Here is a 12,568-nt window from a genome sequence, read left to right on the forward strand (position 1 = left end):
TTCCACGTACTACTGGATTCAGGGACATCCTCTTAGACAGGGTTTGCCGGTCATCTGGTGATGGGGCAGATTCTTATTACATTTGCTCCATCCTCTAATGGAAATGGCTATATTATTGTTTTTAACAAAAAAAGACAAAAAGCTGGGTGGGAGGAGCCTGCACCAGACATTACCCTTGCTGAGCATGGTGGCATGTGTGTGATAGCACATTGTCCCAACGTCTCATGGTTACAGCTCGAGTTTCTCTTCATTCACGCATAAATCTTTCGCCTTTTACTAAAGATTTCCGTGGAGGGGAACGTTTGCGAGTTATTGGTATTTTTGGATGCTCTGCTCACAGTAGAGCTAAATGCCTTTGTTCAAAAACAGAAGACTTTTTGTTTGGAGCTGGGTTTTGGTCAAACCATTGCCACTTTCCCAGTTCACAACTTCAAATCTTGGGTCAGCAGAATGATTGTAAGGTTTACGAAACACAAAAGGGTAGTGTTGGGAGAAACAAAGCTTTTCAAAGCTTTCAACTGATTGCTTTGCAAATTGATTAACTGTTTCAACGCATTCGGAAGGCCACACTGGTGACCCCTGCTGGTCAGATTGGAAATGCAACACTGGAAATGCCACACAAACTCAGGTCAAACATGCATAAACCAACCTTTTACAAACCAATGCAAATGCTATCTTGAAAGTAAAACCTTTCAAATAGAATTAGCTTACCACCCTCAGGTGAGACTTGAACGGCAGGGTTGGCTTTATCAGCAGTTTTCACGGCAGAGCATGAGCTCATACAAGGTGTTTGTCCGTGGTAAAGAAGAAGCCTCCCCGTCGGGGAATCGAACCCCGGTCTTCCGCGTGACAGGCGGAGATACTGTCCACTATACTAACGAGGACCGGTCGTCACAGCAGTGTCCCTGAGCGGTACGGCATTGTATGCTCAGCCGTTGAGAAGTCAATTAATACTGGACATGCTTTATGGGAGTTATTGTTATCTAAGCCTTTCATTTTGGCCAAGAGGGGCAGGAAGAGGAGCTCTCCCTCTCCTGTGGAGGAATCTACCTGCAATCCAAGGATATGAAGGGTTTGTTCATTTAGCCTCCAGAAAGTTCCTAAAAATCTCATGCGAATTCCAGACACTGGTCTTCCACGTACTACTGGATTCAGGGACATCCTCTTAGACAGGGTGTGCCGGTCATCTGGTGATCGGGCAGATTCTTATTACATTTGCTCCATCCTCTAATGTTTCAACGCATTCGGATGGCCACACTGGTGACCCCTGCTGGTCAGATTGGAAATGCAATAGTGGAAATGCCACACAAACTTAGGTCAAACATGCATAAACCAAACTTTTACAAACCAATGCAAATGCTATCTTGAAAGTAAAACCTTTCAAATAGAATTAGCTTACCACCCTCAGGTGAGTCTTGAACGGCAGGGTTGGCTTTATCAGCAGTTTCCACGGCAGAGCACGAGCTCATACAAGGTGTTTGTCCGTGGTAAAGAAGAAGCATTCCTGTGGAGGAATCTACCTGCAATCCAAGGAGATGAAGGGTTTGTTCATTTAGCCTCCAGAAAGTTCTTAAAAATCTCATGCGAATTCCAGACACTGGTCTTCCACGTACTACTGGATTCAGGGACATCCTCTTAGACAGGGTTTGCAGGTCATCTGGTGATGGGGCAGATTCTTATTACATTTGCTCCATCCTCTAATGTTTCAACGCATTCGGATGGCCACACTGGTGAACCCTGCTGGTCAGATTGGAAATGCAACAGTGGAAATGCCACACAAACTTAGGTCAAACATGCATAAACCAACCTTTTACAAACCAATGCAAATGCTATCTTGAAAGTAAAACCTTTCAAATAGAATTAGCTTACCACCCTCAGGTGAGTCTTGAACGGCAGGGTTGGCTTTATCAGTAGTTTCCACGGCAGAGCATGAGCTCATACAAGGTGTTTGTCCATGGTAAAGAAGAAGCCTTCCTGTGGAGGAATCTACCTGCAATCCAAGGAGATGAAGGGTTTGTTCATTTAGCCTCCAGAAAGTTCCTAAAAATCTCATGCGAATTCCAGACACTGGTCTTCCACGTACTACTGGATTCAGGGACATCCTCTTAGACAGGGTGTGCCGGTCATCTGGTGATCGGGCAGATTCTTATTACATTTGCTCCATCCTCTAATGTTTCAACGCATTCGGATGGCCACATTGGTGAACCCTGCTGGTCAGATTGGAAATGCAACAGTGGAAATGCCACACAAACTTAGGTCAAACATGCATAAACCAACCTTTTACAAACCAATGCAAATGCTATCTTGAAAGTAAAACCTTTCAAATAGAATTAGCTTACCACCCTCAGGTGAGACTTGAACGGCAGGGTTGGCTTTATCAGCAGTTTCCACGGCAGAGCATGAGCTCATACAAGGTTTTTGTCCGTGGTAAAGAAGAAGCCTCCCCGTCGGGGAATCGAACCCCGGTCTTCCGCGTGACAGGCAGAGATACTATCCGCTATACTAACGAGGACCGGTCGTCACAGCAGTGTCCCTGAGCGGTACGGCATTGTATGCTCAGCCGTTGAGAAGTCAATTAATACTGGACATGCTTTATGGGAGTTATTGTTATTTAAGCCTTTCATTTTGGCCAAGAGGGGCAGGAAGAGGAGCTCTCCCTCTCCTGTGGAGGAATCCACCTGCAATCCAAGGATATGAAGGGTTTGTTCATTTAGCCTCCAGAAAGTTCCTAAAAATCTCATGCGAATTCTAGACACTGGTCTTCCACGTACTACTGGATTCAGGGACATCCTCTTAGACAGGGTTTGCCAGTCATCTGGTGATGGGGCAGATTCTTATTACATTTGCTCCATCCTCTAATGTTTCAACGCATTCGGATGGCCACACTGGTGAACCCTGCTGGTCAGATTGGAAATGCAATAGTGGAAATGCCACACAAACTTAGGTCAAACATGCATAAACCAAACTTTTACAAACCAATGCAAATGCTATCTTGAAAGTAAAACCTTTCAAATAGAATTAGCTTACCACCCTCAGGTGAGTCTTGAACGGCAGGGTTGGCTTTATCAGCAGTTTCCACGGCAGAGCACGAGCTCATACAAGGTGTTTGTCCGTGGTAAAGAAGAAGCCTCCCCATCGGGGAATCGAACCCCGGTCTTCCGCGTGACAGGCGGAGATACTGTCCACTATACTAACGAGGACCGGTCGTCAAAGCAGTGTCCCTGAGCGGTACGGCTTTGTGTGCCTCTCCCTCTCCTGTGGAGGAATCCACCTGCAATCCAAGGAGATGAAGGGTTTTTTCATTTAGCCTCCAGAAAGTTCCATTAAAATATCAAGCGAATTCTAGACACTGGTCTTCCACGTACTACTGGATTCAGGGACATCCTCTTAGACAGGGTTTGCCGGTCATCTGGTGATGGGGCAGATTCTTATTACATTTGCTCCATCCTCTAATGTTTCAACGCATTCGGATGGCCACACTGGTGAACCCTGCTGGTCAGATTGGAAATGCAATAGTGGAAATGCCACACAAACTTAGGTCAAACAAGCATAAACCAACCTATTACAAACCAATGCAAATGCTATCTTGAAAGTAAAACCTTTCAAATAGAATTAGCTTACCACCCTCAGGTGAGTCTTGAACGGCAGGGTTGGCTTTATCAGCAGTTTCCACGGCAGAGCACGAGCTCATACAAGGTGTTTGTCCGTGGTAAAGAAGAAGCCTCCCCGTCGGGGAATCGAACCCCGGTCTTCCGCGTGACAGGCGGAGATACTGTCCACTATACTAACGAGGACCGGTCGTCACAGCAGTGTCCCTGAGCGGTACGGCATTGTATGCTCAGCCGTTGAGAAGTCAATTAATACTGGACATGCTTTATGGGATTTATTGTTATTTAAGCCTTTCATTTTGGCCAAGGGGGGCAGGAAGAGGAGCTTTCCCTCTCCTGTGGAGGAATCCACCTGCAATCCAAGGAGATAAAGGGTTTGTTCATTTAGCCTCCAGAAAGTTCCTAAAAACCTCATGCGAATTCTAGACACTGGTCTTCCACATACTACTGGATTCAGGGACATCCTCTTAGACAGGGTTTACTAACTATACTAACGAGGACCGGTCGTCAAAGCAGTGTCCCTGAGCGGTACGGCATTGTATGCCTCTCCCTCTCCTGTGGAGGAATCCACCTGCAATCCAAGGAGATGAAGGGTTTGTTCATTTAGCCTCCAGAAAGTTCCATTAAAATATCAAGCGAATTCTAGACACTGGTCTTCCACGTACTACTGGATTCAGGGACATCCTCTTAGACAGGGTTTGCCGGTCATCTGGTGATGGGGCAGATTCTTATTACATTTGCTCCATCCTCTAATGGAAATGGCTATATTATTGTTTTTAACAAAAAAAGACAAAAAGCTGGGTGGGAGGAGCCTGCACCAGACATTACCCTTGCTGAGCATGGTGGCATGTGTGTGATAGCACATTGTCCCAACGTCTCATGGTTACAGCTCGAGTTTCTCTTCATTCACGCATAAATCTTTCGCCTTTTACTAAAGATTTCCGTGGAGGGGAACGTTTGCGAGTTATTGGTATTTTTGGATGCTCTGCTCACAGTAGAGCTAAATGCCTTTGTTCAAAAACAGAAGACTTTTTGTTTGGAGCTGGGTTTTGGTCAAACCATTGCCACTTTCCCAGTTCACAACTTCAAATCTTGGGTCAGCAGAATGATTGTAAGGTTTACAAAACACAAAAGGGTAGTGTTGGGAGAAACAAAGCTTTTCAAAGCTTTCAACTGATTGCTTTGCAAATTGATTAACTGTTTCAACGCATTCGGAAGGCCACACTGGTGACCCCTGCTGGTCAGATTGGAAATGCAACACTGGAAATGCCACACAAACTCAGGTCAAACATGCATAAACCAACCTTTTACAAACCAATGCAAATGCTATCTTGAAAGTAAAACCTTTCAAATAGAATTAGCTTACCACCCTCAGGTGAGACTTGAACGGCAGGGTTGGCTTTATCAGCAGTTTTCACGGCAGAGCATGAGCTCATACAAGGTGTTTGTCCGTGGTAAAGAAGAAGCCTCCCCGTCGGGGAATCGAACCCCGGTCTTCCGCGTGACAGGCGGAGATACTGTCCACTATACTAACGAGGACCGGTCGTCACAGCAGTGTCCCTGAGCGGTACGGCATTGTATGCTCAGCCGTTGAGAAGTCAATTAATACTGGACATGCTTTATGGGAGTTATTGTTATCTAAGCCTTTCATTTTGGCCAAGAGGGGCAGGAAGAGGAGCTCTCCCTCTCCTGTGGAGGAATCTACCTGCAATCCAAGGATATGAAGGGTTTGTTCATTTAGCCTCCAGAAAGTTCCTAAAAATCTCATGCGAATTCCAGACACTGGTCTTCCACGTACTACTGGATTCAGGGACATCCTCTTAGACAGGGTGTGCCGGTCATCTGGTGATCGGGCAGATTCTTATTACATTTGCTCCATCCTCTAATGTTTCAACGCATTCGGATGGCCACACTGGTGACCCCTGCTGGTCAGATTGGAAATGCAATAGTGGAAATGCCACACAAACTTAGGTCAAACATGCATAAACCAAACTTTTACAAACCAATGCAAATGCTATCTTGAAAGTAAAACCTTTCAAATAGAATTAGCTTACCACCCTCAGGTGAGTCTTGAACGGCAGGGTTGGCTTTATCAGCAGTTTCCACGGCAGAGCACGAGCTCATACAAGGTGTTTGTCCGTGGTAAAGAAGAAGCATTCCTGTGGAGGAATCTACCTGCAATCCAAGGAGATGAAGGGTTTGTTCATTTAGCCTCCAGAAAGTTCTTAAAAATCTCATGCGAATTCCAGACACTGGTCTTCCACGTACTACTGGATTCAGGGACATCCTCTTAGACAGGGTTTGCAGGTCATCTGGTGATGGGGCAGATTCTTATTACATTTGCTCCATCCTCTAATGTTTCAACGCATTCGGATGGCCACACTGGTGAACCCTGCTGGTCAGATTGGAAATGCAACAGTGGAAATGCCACACAAACTTAGGTCAAACATGCATAAACCAACCTTTTACAAACCAATGCAAATGCTATCTTGAAAGTAAAACCTTTCAAATAGAATTAGCTTACCACCCTCAGGTGAGTCTTGAACGGCAGGGTTGGCTTTATCAGTAGTTTCCACGGCAGAGCATGAGCTCATACAAGGTGTTTGTCCATGGTAAAGAAGAAGCCTTCCTGTGGAGGAATCTACCTGCAATCCAAGGAGATGAAGGGTTTGTTCATTTAGCCTCCAGAAAGTTCCTAAAAATCTCATGCGAATTCCAGACACTGGTCTTCCACGTACTACTGGATTCAGGGACATCCTCTTAGACAGGGTGTGCCGGTCATCTGGTGATCGGGCAGATTCTTATTACATTTGCTCCATCCTCTAATGTTTCAACGCATTCGGATGGCCACATTGGTGAACCCTGCTGGTCAGATTGGAAATGCAACAGTGGAAATGCCACACAAACTTAGGTCAAACATGCATAAACCAACCTTTTACAAACCAATGCAAATGCTATCTTGAAAGTAAAACCTTTCAAATAGAATTAGCTTACCACCCTCAGGTGAGACTTGAACGGCAGGGTTGGCTTTATCAGCAGTTTCCACGGCAGAGCATGAGCTCATACAAGGTGTTTGTCCGTGGTAAAGAAGAAGCCTCCCCGTCGGGGAATCGAACCCCGGTCTTCCGCGTGACAGGCAGAGATACTATCCGCTATACTAACGAGGACCGGTCGTCACAGCAGTGTCCCTGAGCGGTACGGCATTGTATGCTCAGCCGTTGAGAAGTCAATTAATACTGGACATGCTTTATGGGAGTTATTGTTATTTAAGCCTTTCATTTTGGCCAAGAGGGGCAGGAAGAGGAGCTCTCCCTCTCCTGTGGAGGAATCCACCTGCAATCCAAGGATATGAAGGGTTTGTTCATTTAGCCTCCAGAAAGTTCCTAAAAATCTCATGCGAATTCTAGACACTGGTCTTCCACGTACTACTGGATTCAGGGACATCCTCTTAGACAGGGTTTGCCAGTCATCTGGTGATGGGGCAGATTCTTATTACATTTGCTCCATCCTCTAATGTTTCAACGCATTCGGATGGCCACACTGGTGAACCCTGCTGGTCAGATTGGAAATGCAATAGTGGAAATGCCACACAAACTTAGGTCAAACATGCATAAACCAAACTTTTACAAACCAATGCAAATGCTATCTTGAAAGTAAAACCTTTCAAATAGAATTAGCTTACCACCCTCAGGTGAGTCTTGAACGGCAGGGTTGGCTTTATCAGCAGTTTCCACGGCAGAGCACGAGCTCATACAAGGTGTTTGTCCGTGGTAAAGAAGAAGCCTCCCCATCGGGGAATCGAACCCCGGTCTTCCGCGTGACAGGCGGAGATACTGTCCACTATACTAATGAGGACCGGTCGTCAAAGCAGTGTCCCTGAGCGGTACGGCTTTGTGTGCCTCTCCCTCTCCTGTGGAGGAATCCACCTGCAATCCAAGGAGATGAAGGGTTTTTTCATTTAGCCTCCAGAAAGTTCCATTAAAATATCAAGCGAATTCTAGACACTGGTCTTCCACGTACTACTGGATTCAGGGACATCCTCTTAGATAGGGTTTACCGGTCATCTGGTGATGGGGCAGATTCTTATTACATTTGCTCCATCCTCTAATGTTTCAACGCATTCGGATGGCCACACTGGTGAACCCTGCTGGTCAGATTGGAAATGCAATAGTGGAAATGCCACACAAACTTAGGTCAAACATGCATAAACCAAACTTTTACAAACCAATGCAAATGCTATCTTGAAAGTAAAACCTTTCAAATAGAATTAGCTTACCACCCTCAGGTGAGTCTTGAACGGCAGGGTTGGCTTTATCAGCAGTTTCCACGGCAGAGCACGAGCTCATACAAGGTGTTTGTCCGTGGTAAAGAAGAAGCCTCCCCGTCGGGGAATCGAACCCCGGTCTTCCGCGTGACAGGCGGAGATACTGTCCACTATACTAACGAGGACCGGTCGTCACAGCAGTGTCCCTGAGCGGTACGGCATTGTATGCTCAGCCGTTGAGAAGTCAATTAATACTGGACATGCTTTATGGGAGTTATTGTTATTTAAGCCTTTCATTTTGGCCAAGGGGGGCAGGAAGAGGAGCTTTCCCTCTCCTGTGGAGGAATCCACCTGCAATCCAAGGAGATAAAGGGTTTGTTCATTTAGCCTCCAGCAAGTTCCTAAAAACCTCATGCGAATTCTAGACACTGGTCTTCCACATACTACTGGATTCAGGGACATCCTCTTAGACAGGGTTTACTAACTATACTAACGAGGACCGGTCGTCAAAGCAGTGTCCCTGAGCGGTACGGCATTGTATGCCTCTCCCTCTCCTGTGGAGGAATCCACCTGCAATCCAAGGAGATGAAGGGTTTGTTCATTTAGCCTCCAGAAAGTTCCATTAAAATATCAAGCGAATTCTAGACACTGGTCTTCCACGTACTACTGGATTCAGGGACATCCTCTTAGACAGGGTTTGCCGGTCATCTGGTGATGGGGCAGATTCTTATTACATTTGCTCCATCCTCTAATGGAAATGGCTATATTATTGTTTTTAACAAAAAAAGACAAAAAGCTGGGTGGGAGGAGCCTGCACCAGACATTACCCTTGCTGAGCATGGTGGCATGTGTGTGATAGCACATTGTCCCAACGTCTCATGGTTACAGCTCGAGTTTCTCTTCATTCACGCATAAATCTTTCGCCTTTTACTAAAGATTTCCGTGGAGGGGAACGTTTGCGAGTTATTGGTATTTTTGGATGCTCTGCTCACAGTAGAGCTAAATGCCTTTGTTCAAAAACAGAAGACTTTTTGTTTGGAGCTGGGTTTTGGTCAAACCATTGCCACTTTCCCAGTTCACAACTTCAAATCTTGGGTCAGCAGAATGATTGTAAGGTTTACGAAACACAAAAGGGTAGTGTTGGGAGAAGCAAAGCTTTTCAAAGCTTTCAACTGATTGCTTTGCAAATTGATTAACTGTTTCAACGCATTCGGAAGGCCACACTGGTGACCCCTGCTGGTCAGATTGGAAATGCAACACTGGAAATGCCACACAAACTCAGGTCAAACATGCATAAACCAACCTTTTACAAACCAATGCAAATGCTATCTTGAAAGTAAAACCTTTCAAGTAGAATTAGCTTACCACCCTCAGGTGAGACTTGAACGGCAGGGTTGGCTTTATCAGCAGTTTTCACGGCAGAGCATGAGCTCATACAAGGTGTTTGTCCGTGGTAAAGAAGAAGCCTCCCCGTCGGGGAATCGAACCCCGGTCTTCCGCGTGACAGGCGGAGATACTGTCCACTATACTAACGAGGACCGGTCGTCACAGCAGTGTCCCTGAGCGGTACGGCATTGTATGCTCAGCCGTTGAGAAGTCAATTAATACTGGACATGCTTTATGGGAGTTATTGTTATCTAAGCCTTTCATTTTGGCCAAGAGGGGCAGGAAGAGGAGCTCTCCCTCTCCTGTGGAGGAATCTACCTGCAATCCAAGGATATGAAGGGTTTGTTCATTTAGCCTCCAGAAAGTTCCTAAAAATCTCATGCGAATTCCAGACACTGGTCTTCCACGTACTACTGGATTCAGGGACATCCTCTTAGACAGGGTGTGCCGGTCATCTGGTGATCGGGCAGATTCTTATTACATTTGCTCCATCCTCTAATGTTTCAACGCATTCGGATGGCCACACTGGTGACCCCTGCTGGTCAGATTGGAAATGCAATAGTGGAAATGCCACACAAACTTAGGTCAAACATGCATAAACCAAACTTTTACAAACCAATGCAAATGCTATCTTGAAAGTAAAACCTTTCAAATAGAATTAGCTTACCACCCTCAGGTGAGTCTTGAACGGCAGGGTTGGCTTTATCAGCAGTTTCCACGGCAGAGCACGAGCTCACCCAAGGTGTTTGTCCGTGGTAAAGAAGAAGCATTCCTGTGGAGGAATCCACCTGCAATCCAAGGATATGAAGGGTTTGTTCATTTAGCCTCCAGAAAGTTCCTAAAAATCTCATGCGAATTCTAGACACTGGTCTTCCACGTACTACTGGATTCAGGGACATCCTCTTAGACAGGGTTTGCCAGTCATCTGGTGATGGGGCAGATTCTTATTACATTTGCTCCATCCTATAATGTTTCAACGCATTCGGATGGCCACACTGGTGAACCCTGCTGGTCAGATTGGAAATGCAATAGTGGAAATGCCACACAAACTTAGGTCAAACATGCATAAACCAAACTTTTACAAACCAATGCAAATGCTATCTTGAAAGTAAAACCTTTCAAATAGAATTAGCTTACCACCCTCAGGTGAGTCTTGAACGGCAGGGTTGGCTTTATCAGCAGTTTCCACGGCAGAGCACGAGCTCATACAAGGTGTTTGTCCGTGGTAAAGAAGAAGCCTCCCCATCGGGGAATCGAACCCCGGTCTTCCGCGTGACAGGCGGAGATACTGTCCACTATACTACCGAGGACCGGTCGTCAAAGCAGTGTCCCTGAGCGGTACGGCTTTGTGTGCCTCTCCCTCTCCTGTGGAGGAATCCACCTGCAATCCAAGGAGATGAAGGGTTTTTTCATTTAGCCTCCAGAAAGTTCCATTAAAATATCAAGCGAATTCTAGACACTGGTCTTCCACGTACTACTGGATTCAGGGACATCCTCTTAGACAGGGTTTGCCGGTCATCTGGTGATGGGGCAGATTCTTATTACATTTGCTCCATCCTCTAATGTTTCAACGCATTCGGATGGCCACACTGGTGAACCCTGCTGGTCAGATTGGAAATGCAATAGTGGAAATGCCACACAAACTTAGGTCAAACATGCATAAACCAACCTATTACAAACCAATGCAAATGCTATCTTGAAAGTAAAACCTTTCAAATAGAATTAGCTTACCACCCTCAGGTGAGTCTTGAACGGCAGGGTTGGCTTTATCAGCAGTTTCCACGGCAGAGCACGAGCTCATACAAGGTGTTTGTCCGTGGTAAAGAAGAAGCCTCCCCGTCGGGGAATCGAACCCCGGTCTTCCGCGTGACAGGCGGAGATACTGTCCACTATACTAACGAGGACCGGTCGTCACAGCAGTGTCCCTGAGCGGTACGGCATTGTATGCTCAGCCGTTGAGAAGTCAATTAATACTGGACATGCTTTATGGGAGTTATTGTTATTTAAGCCTTTCATTTTGGCCAAGGGGGGCAGGAAGAGGAGCTTTCCCTCTCCTGTGGAGGAATCCACCTGCAATCCAAGGAGATAAAGGGTTTGTTCATTTAGCCTCCAGAAAGTTCCTAAAAACCTCATGCGAATTCTAGACACTGGTCTTCCACATACTACTGGATTCAGGGACATCCTCTTAGACAGGGTTTACTAACTATACTAACGAGGACCGGTCGTCAAAGCAGTGTCCCTGAGCGGTACGGCATTGTATGCCTCTCCCTCTCCTGTGGAGGAATCCACCTGCAATCCAAGGAGATGAAGGGTTTGTTCATTTAGCCTCCAGAAAGTTCCATTAAAATATCAAGCGAATTCTAGACACTGGTCTTCCACGTACTACTGGATTCAGGGACATCCTCTTAGACAGGGTTTGCCGGTCATCTGGTGATGGGGCAGATTCTTATTACATTTGCTCCATCCTCTAATGGAAATGGCTATATTATTGTTTTTAACAAAAAAAGACAAAAAGCTGGGTGGGAGGAGCCTGCACCAGACATTACCCTTGCTGAGCATGGTGGCATGTGTGTGATAGCACATTGTCCCAACGTCTCATGGTTACAGCTCGAGTTTCTCTTCATTCACGCATAAATCTTTCGCCTTTTACTAAAGATTTCCGTGGAGGGGAACGTTTGCGAGTTATTGGTATTTTTGGATGCTCTGCTCACAGTAGAGCTAAATGCCTTTGTTCAAAAACAGAAGACTTTTTGTTTGGAGCTGGGTTTTGGTCAAACCATTGCCACTTTCCCAGTTCACAACTTCAAATCTTGGGTCAGCAGAATGATTGTAAGGTTTACGAAACACAAAAGGGTAGTGTTGGGAGAAGCAAAGCTTTTCAAAGCTTTCAACTGATTGCTTTGCAAATTGATTAACTGTTTCAACGCATTCGGAAGGCCACACTGGTGACCCCTGCTGGTCAGATTGGAAATGCAACACTGGAAATGCCACACAAACTCAGGTCAAACATGCATAAACCAACCTTTTACAAACCAATGCAAATGCTATCTTGAAAGTAAAACCTTTCAAGTAGAATTAGCTTACCACCCTCAGGTGAGACTTGAACGGCAGGGTTGGCTTTATCAGCAGTTTTCACGGCAGAGCATGAGCTCATACAAGGTGTTTGTCCGTGGTAAAGAAGAAGCCTCCCCGTCGGGGAATCGAACCCCGGTCTTCCGCGTGACAGGCGGAGATACTGTCCACTATACTAACGAGGACCGGTCGTCACAGCAGTGTCCCTGAGCGGTACGGCATTGTATGCTCAGCCGTT

The 12,568-nt window shown here is 45.9% G+C and overlaps 11 non-coding genes across 11 annotated transcripts; 4 read left to right on the plus strand and 7 right to left on the minus strand.

The window, feature by feature from the left end:
* Positions 1 to 231: 231 nt before the first annotated feature.
* Positions 232 to 347, plus strand: LOC148974474 (U5 spliceosomal RNA). The gene has a single exon (XR_016146163.1). It is a non-coding gene; the product is annotated as a U5 spliceosomal RNA (small nuclear RNA).
* Positions 348 to 812: 465 nt separating this feature from the next.
* trnad-guc (transfer RNA aspartic acid (anticodon GUC)) lies at positions 813 to 884 on the minus strand. The gene has a single exon. It is a non-coding gene; the product is annotated as a tRNA-Asp (tRNA).
* Positions 885 to 3,722: 2,838 nt separating this feature from the next.
* trnad-guc (transfer RNA aspartic acid (anticodon GUC)) lies at positions 3,723 to 3,794 on the minus strand. The gene has a single exon. It is a non-coding gene; the product is annotated as a tRNA-Asp (tRNA).
* Positions 3,795 to 4,494: 700 nt separating this feature from the next.
* On the plus strand, positions 4,495 to 4,610 carry LOC148974477 (U5 spliceosomal RNA). Its single transcript, XR_016146164.1, has one exon. It is a non-coding gene; the product is annotated as a U5 spliceosomal RNA (small nuclear RNA).
* Positions 4,611 to 5,075: 465 nt separating this feature from the next.
* Positions 5,076 to 5,147, minus strand: trnad-guc (transfer RNA aspartic acid (anticodon GUC)). Its single transcript has one exon. It is a non-coding gene; the product is annotated as a tRNA-Asp (tRNA).
* Positions 5,148 to 7,985: 2,838 nt separating this feature from the next.
* trnad-guc (transfer RNA aspartic acid (anticodon GUC)) lies at positions 7,986 to 8,057 on the minus strand. The gene has a single exon. It is a non-coding gene; the product is annotated as a tRNA-Asp (tRNA).
* Positions 8,058 to 8,757: 700 nt separating this feature from the next.
* LOC148974480 (U5 spliceosomal RNA) lies at positions 8,758 to 8,873 on the plus strand. Its single transcript, XR_016146165.1, has one exon. It is a non-coding gene; the product is annotated as a U5 spliceosomal RNA (small nuclear RNA).
* A 465-nt stretch (positions 8,874 to 9,338) lies between these two features.
* Positions 9,339 to 9,410, minus strand: trnad-guc (transfer RNA aspartic acid (anticodon GUC)). The gene has a single exon. It is a non-coding gene; the product is annotated as a tRNA-Asp (tRNA).
* Positions 9,411 to 11,090: 1,680 nt separating this feature from the next.
* trnad-guc (transfer RNA aspartic acid (anticodon GUC)) lies at positions 11,091 to 11,162 on the minus strand. Its single transcript has one exon. It is a non-coding gene; the product is annotated as a tRNA-Asp (tRNA).
* A 700-nt stretch (positions 11,163 to 11,862) lies between these two features.
* Positions 11,863 to 11,978, plus strand: LOC148974483 (U5 spliceosomal RNA). Its single transcript, XR_016146166.1, has one exon. It is a non-coding gene; the product is annotated as a U5 spliceosomal RNA (small nuclear RNA).
* A 465-nt stretch (positions 11,979 to 12,443) lies between these two features.
* Positions 12,444 to 12,515, minus strand: trnad-guc (transfer RNA aspartic acid (anticodon GUC)). Its single transcript has one exon. It is a non-coding gene; the product is annotated as a tRNA-Asp (tRNA).
* Between the last annotated feature and the right edge of the window lie 53 nt (positions 12,516 to 12,568).

Source organism: Pimephales promelas, chromosome 13 (genome assembly GCF_988280905.1).
Source record: "Pimephales promelas chromosome 13, fPimPro1.hap1.1, whole genome shotgun sequence".
Classification (NCBI taxonomy): Eukaryota; Metazoa; Chordata; class Actinopteri; order Cypriniformes; family Leuciscidae; genus Pimephales; species Pimephales promelas.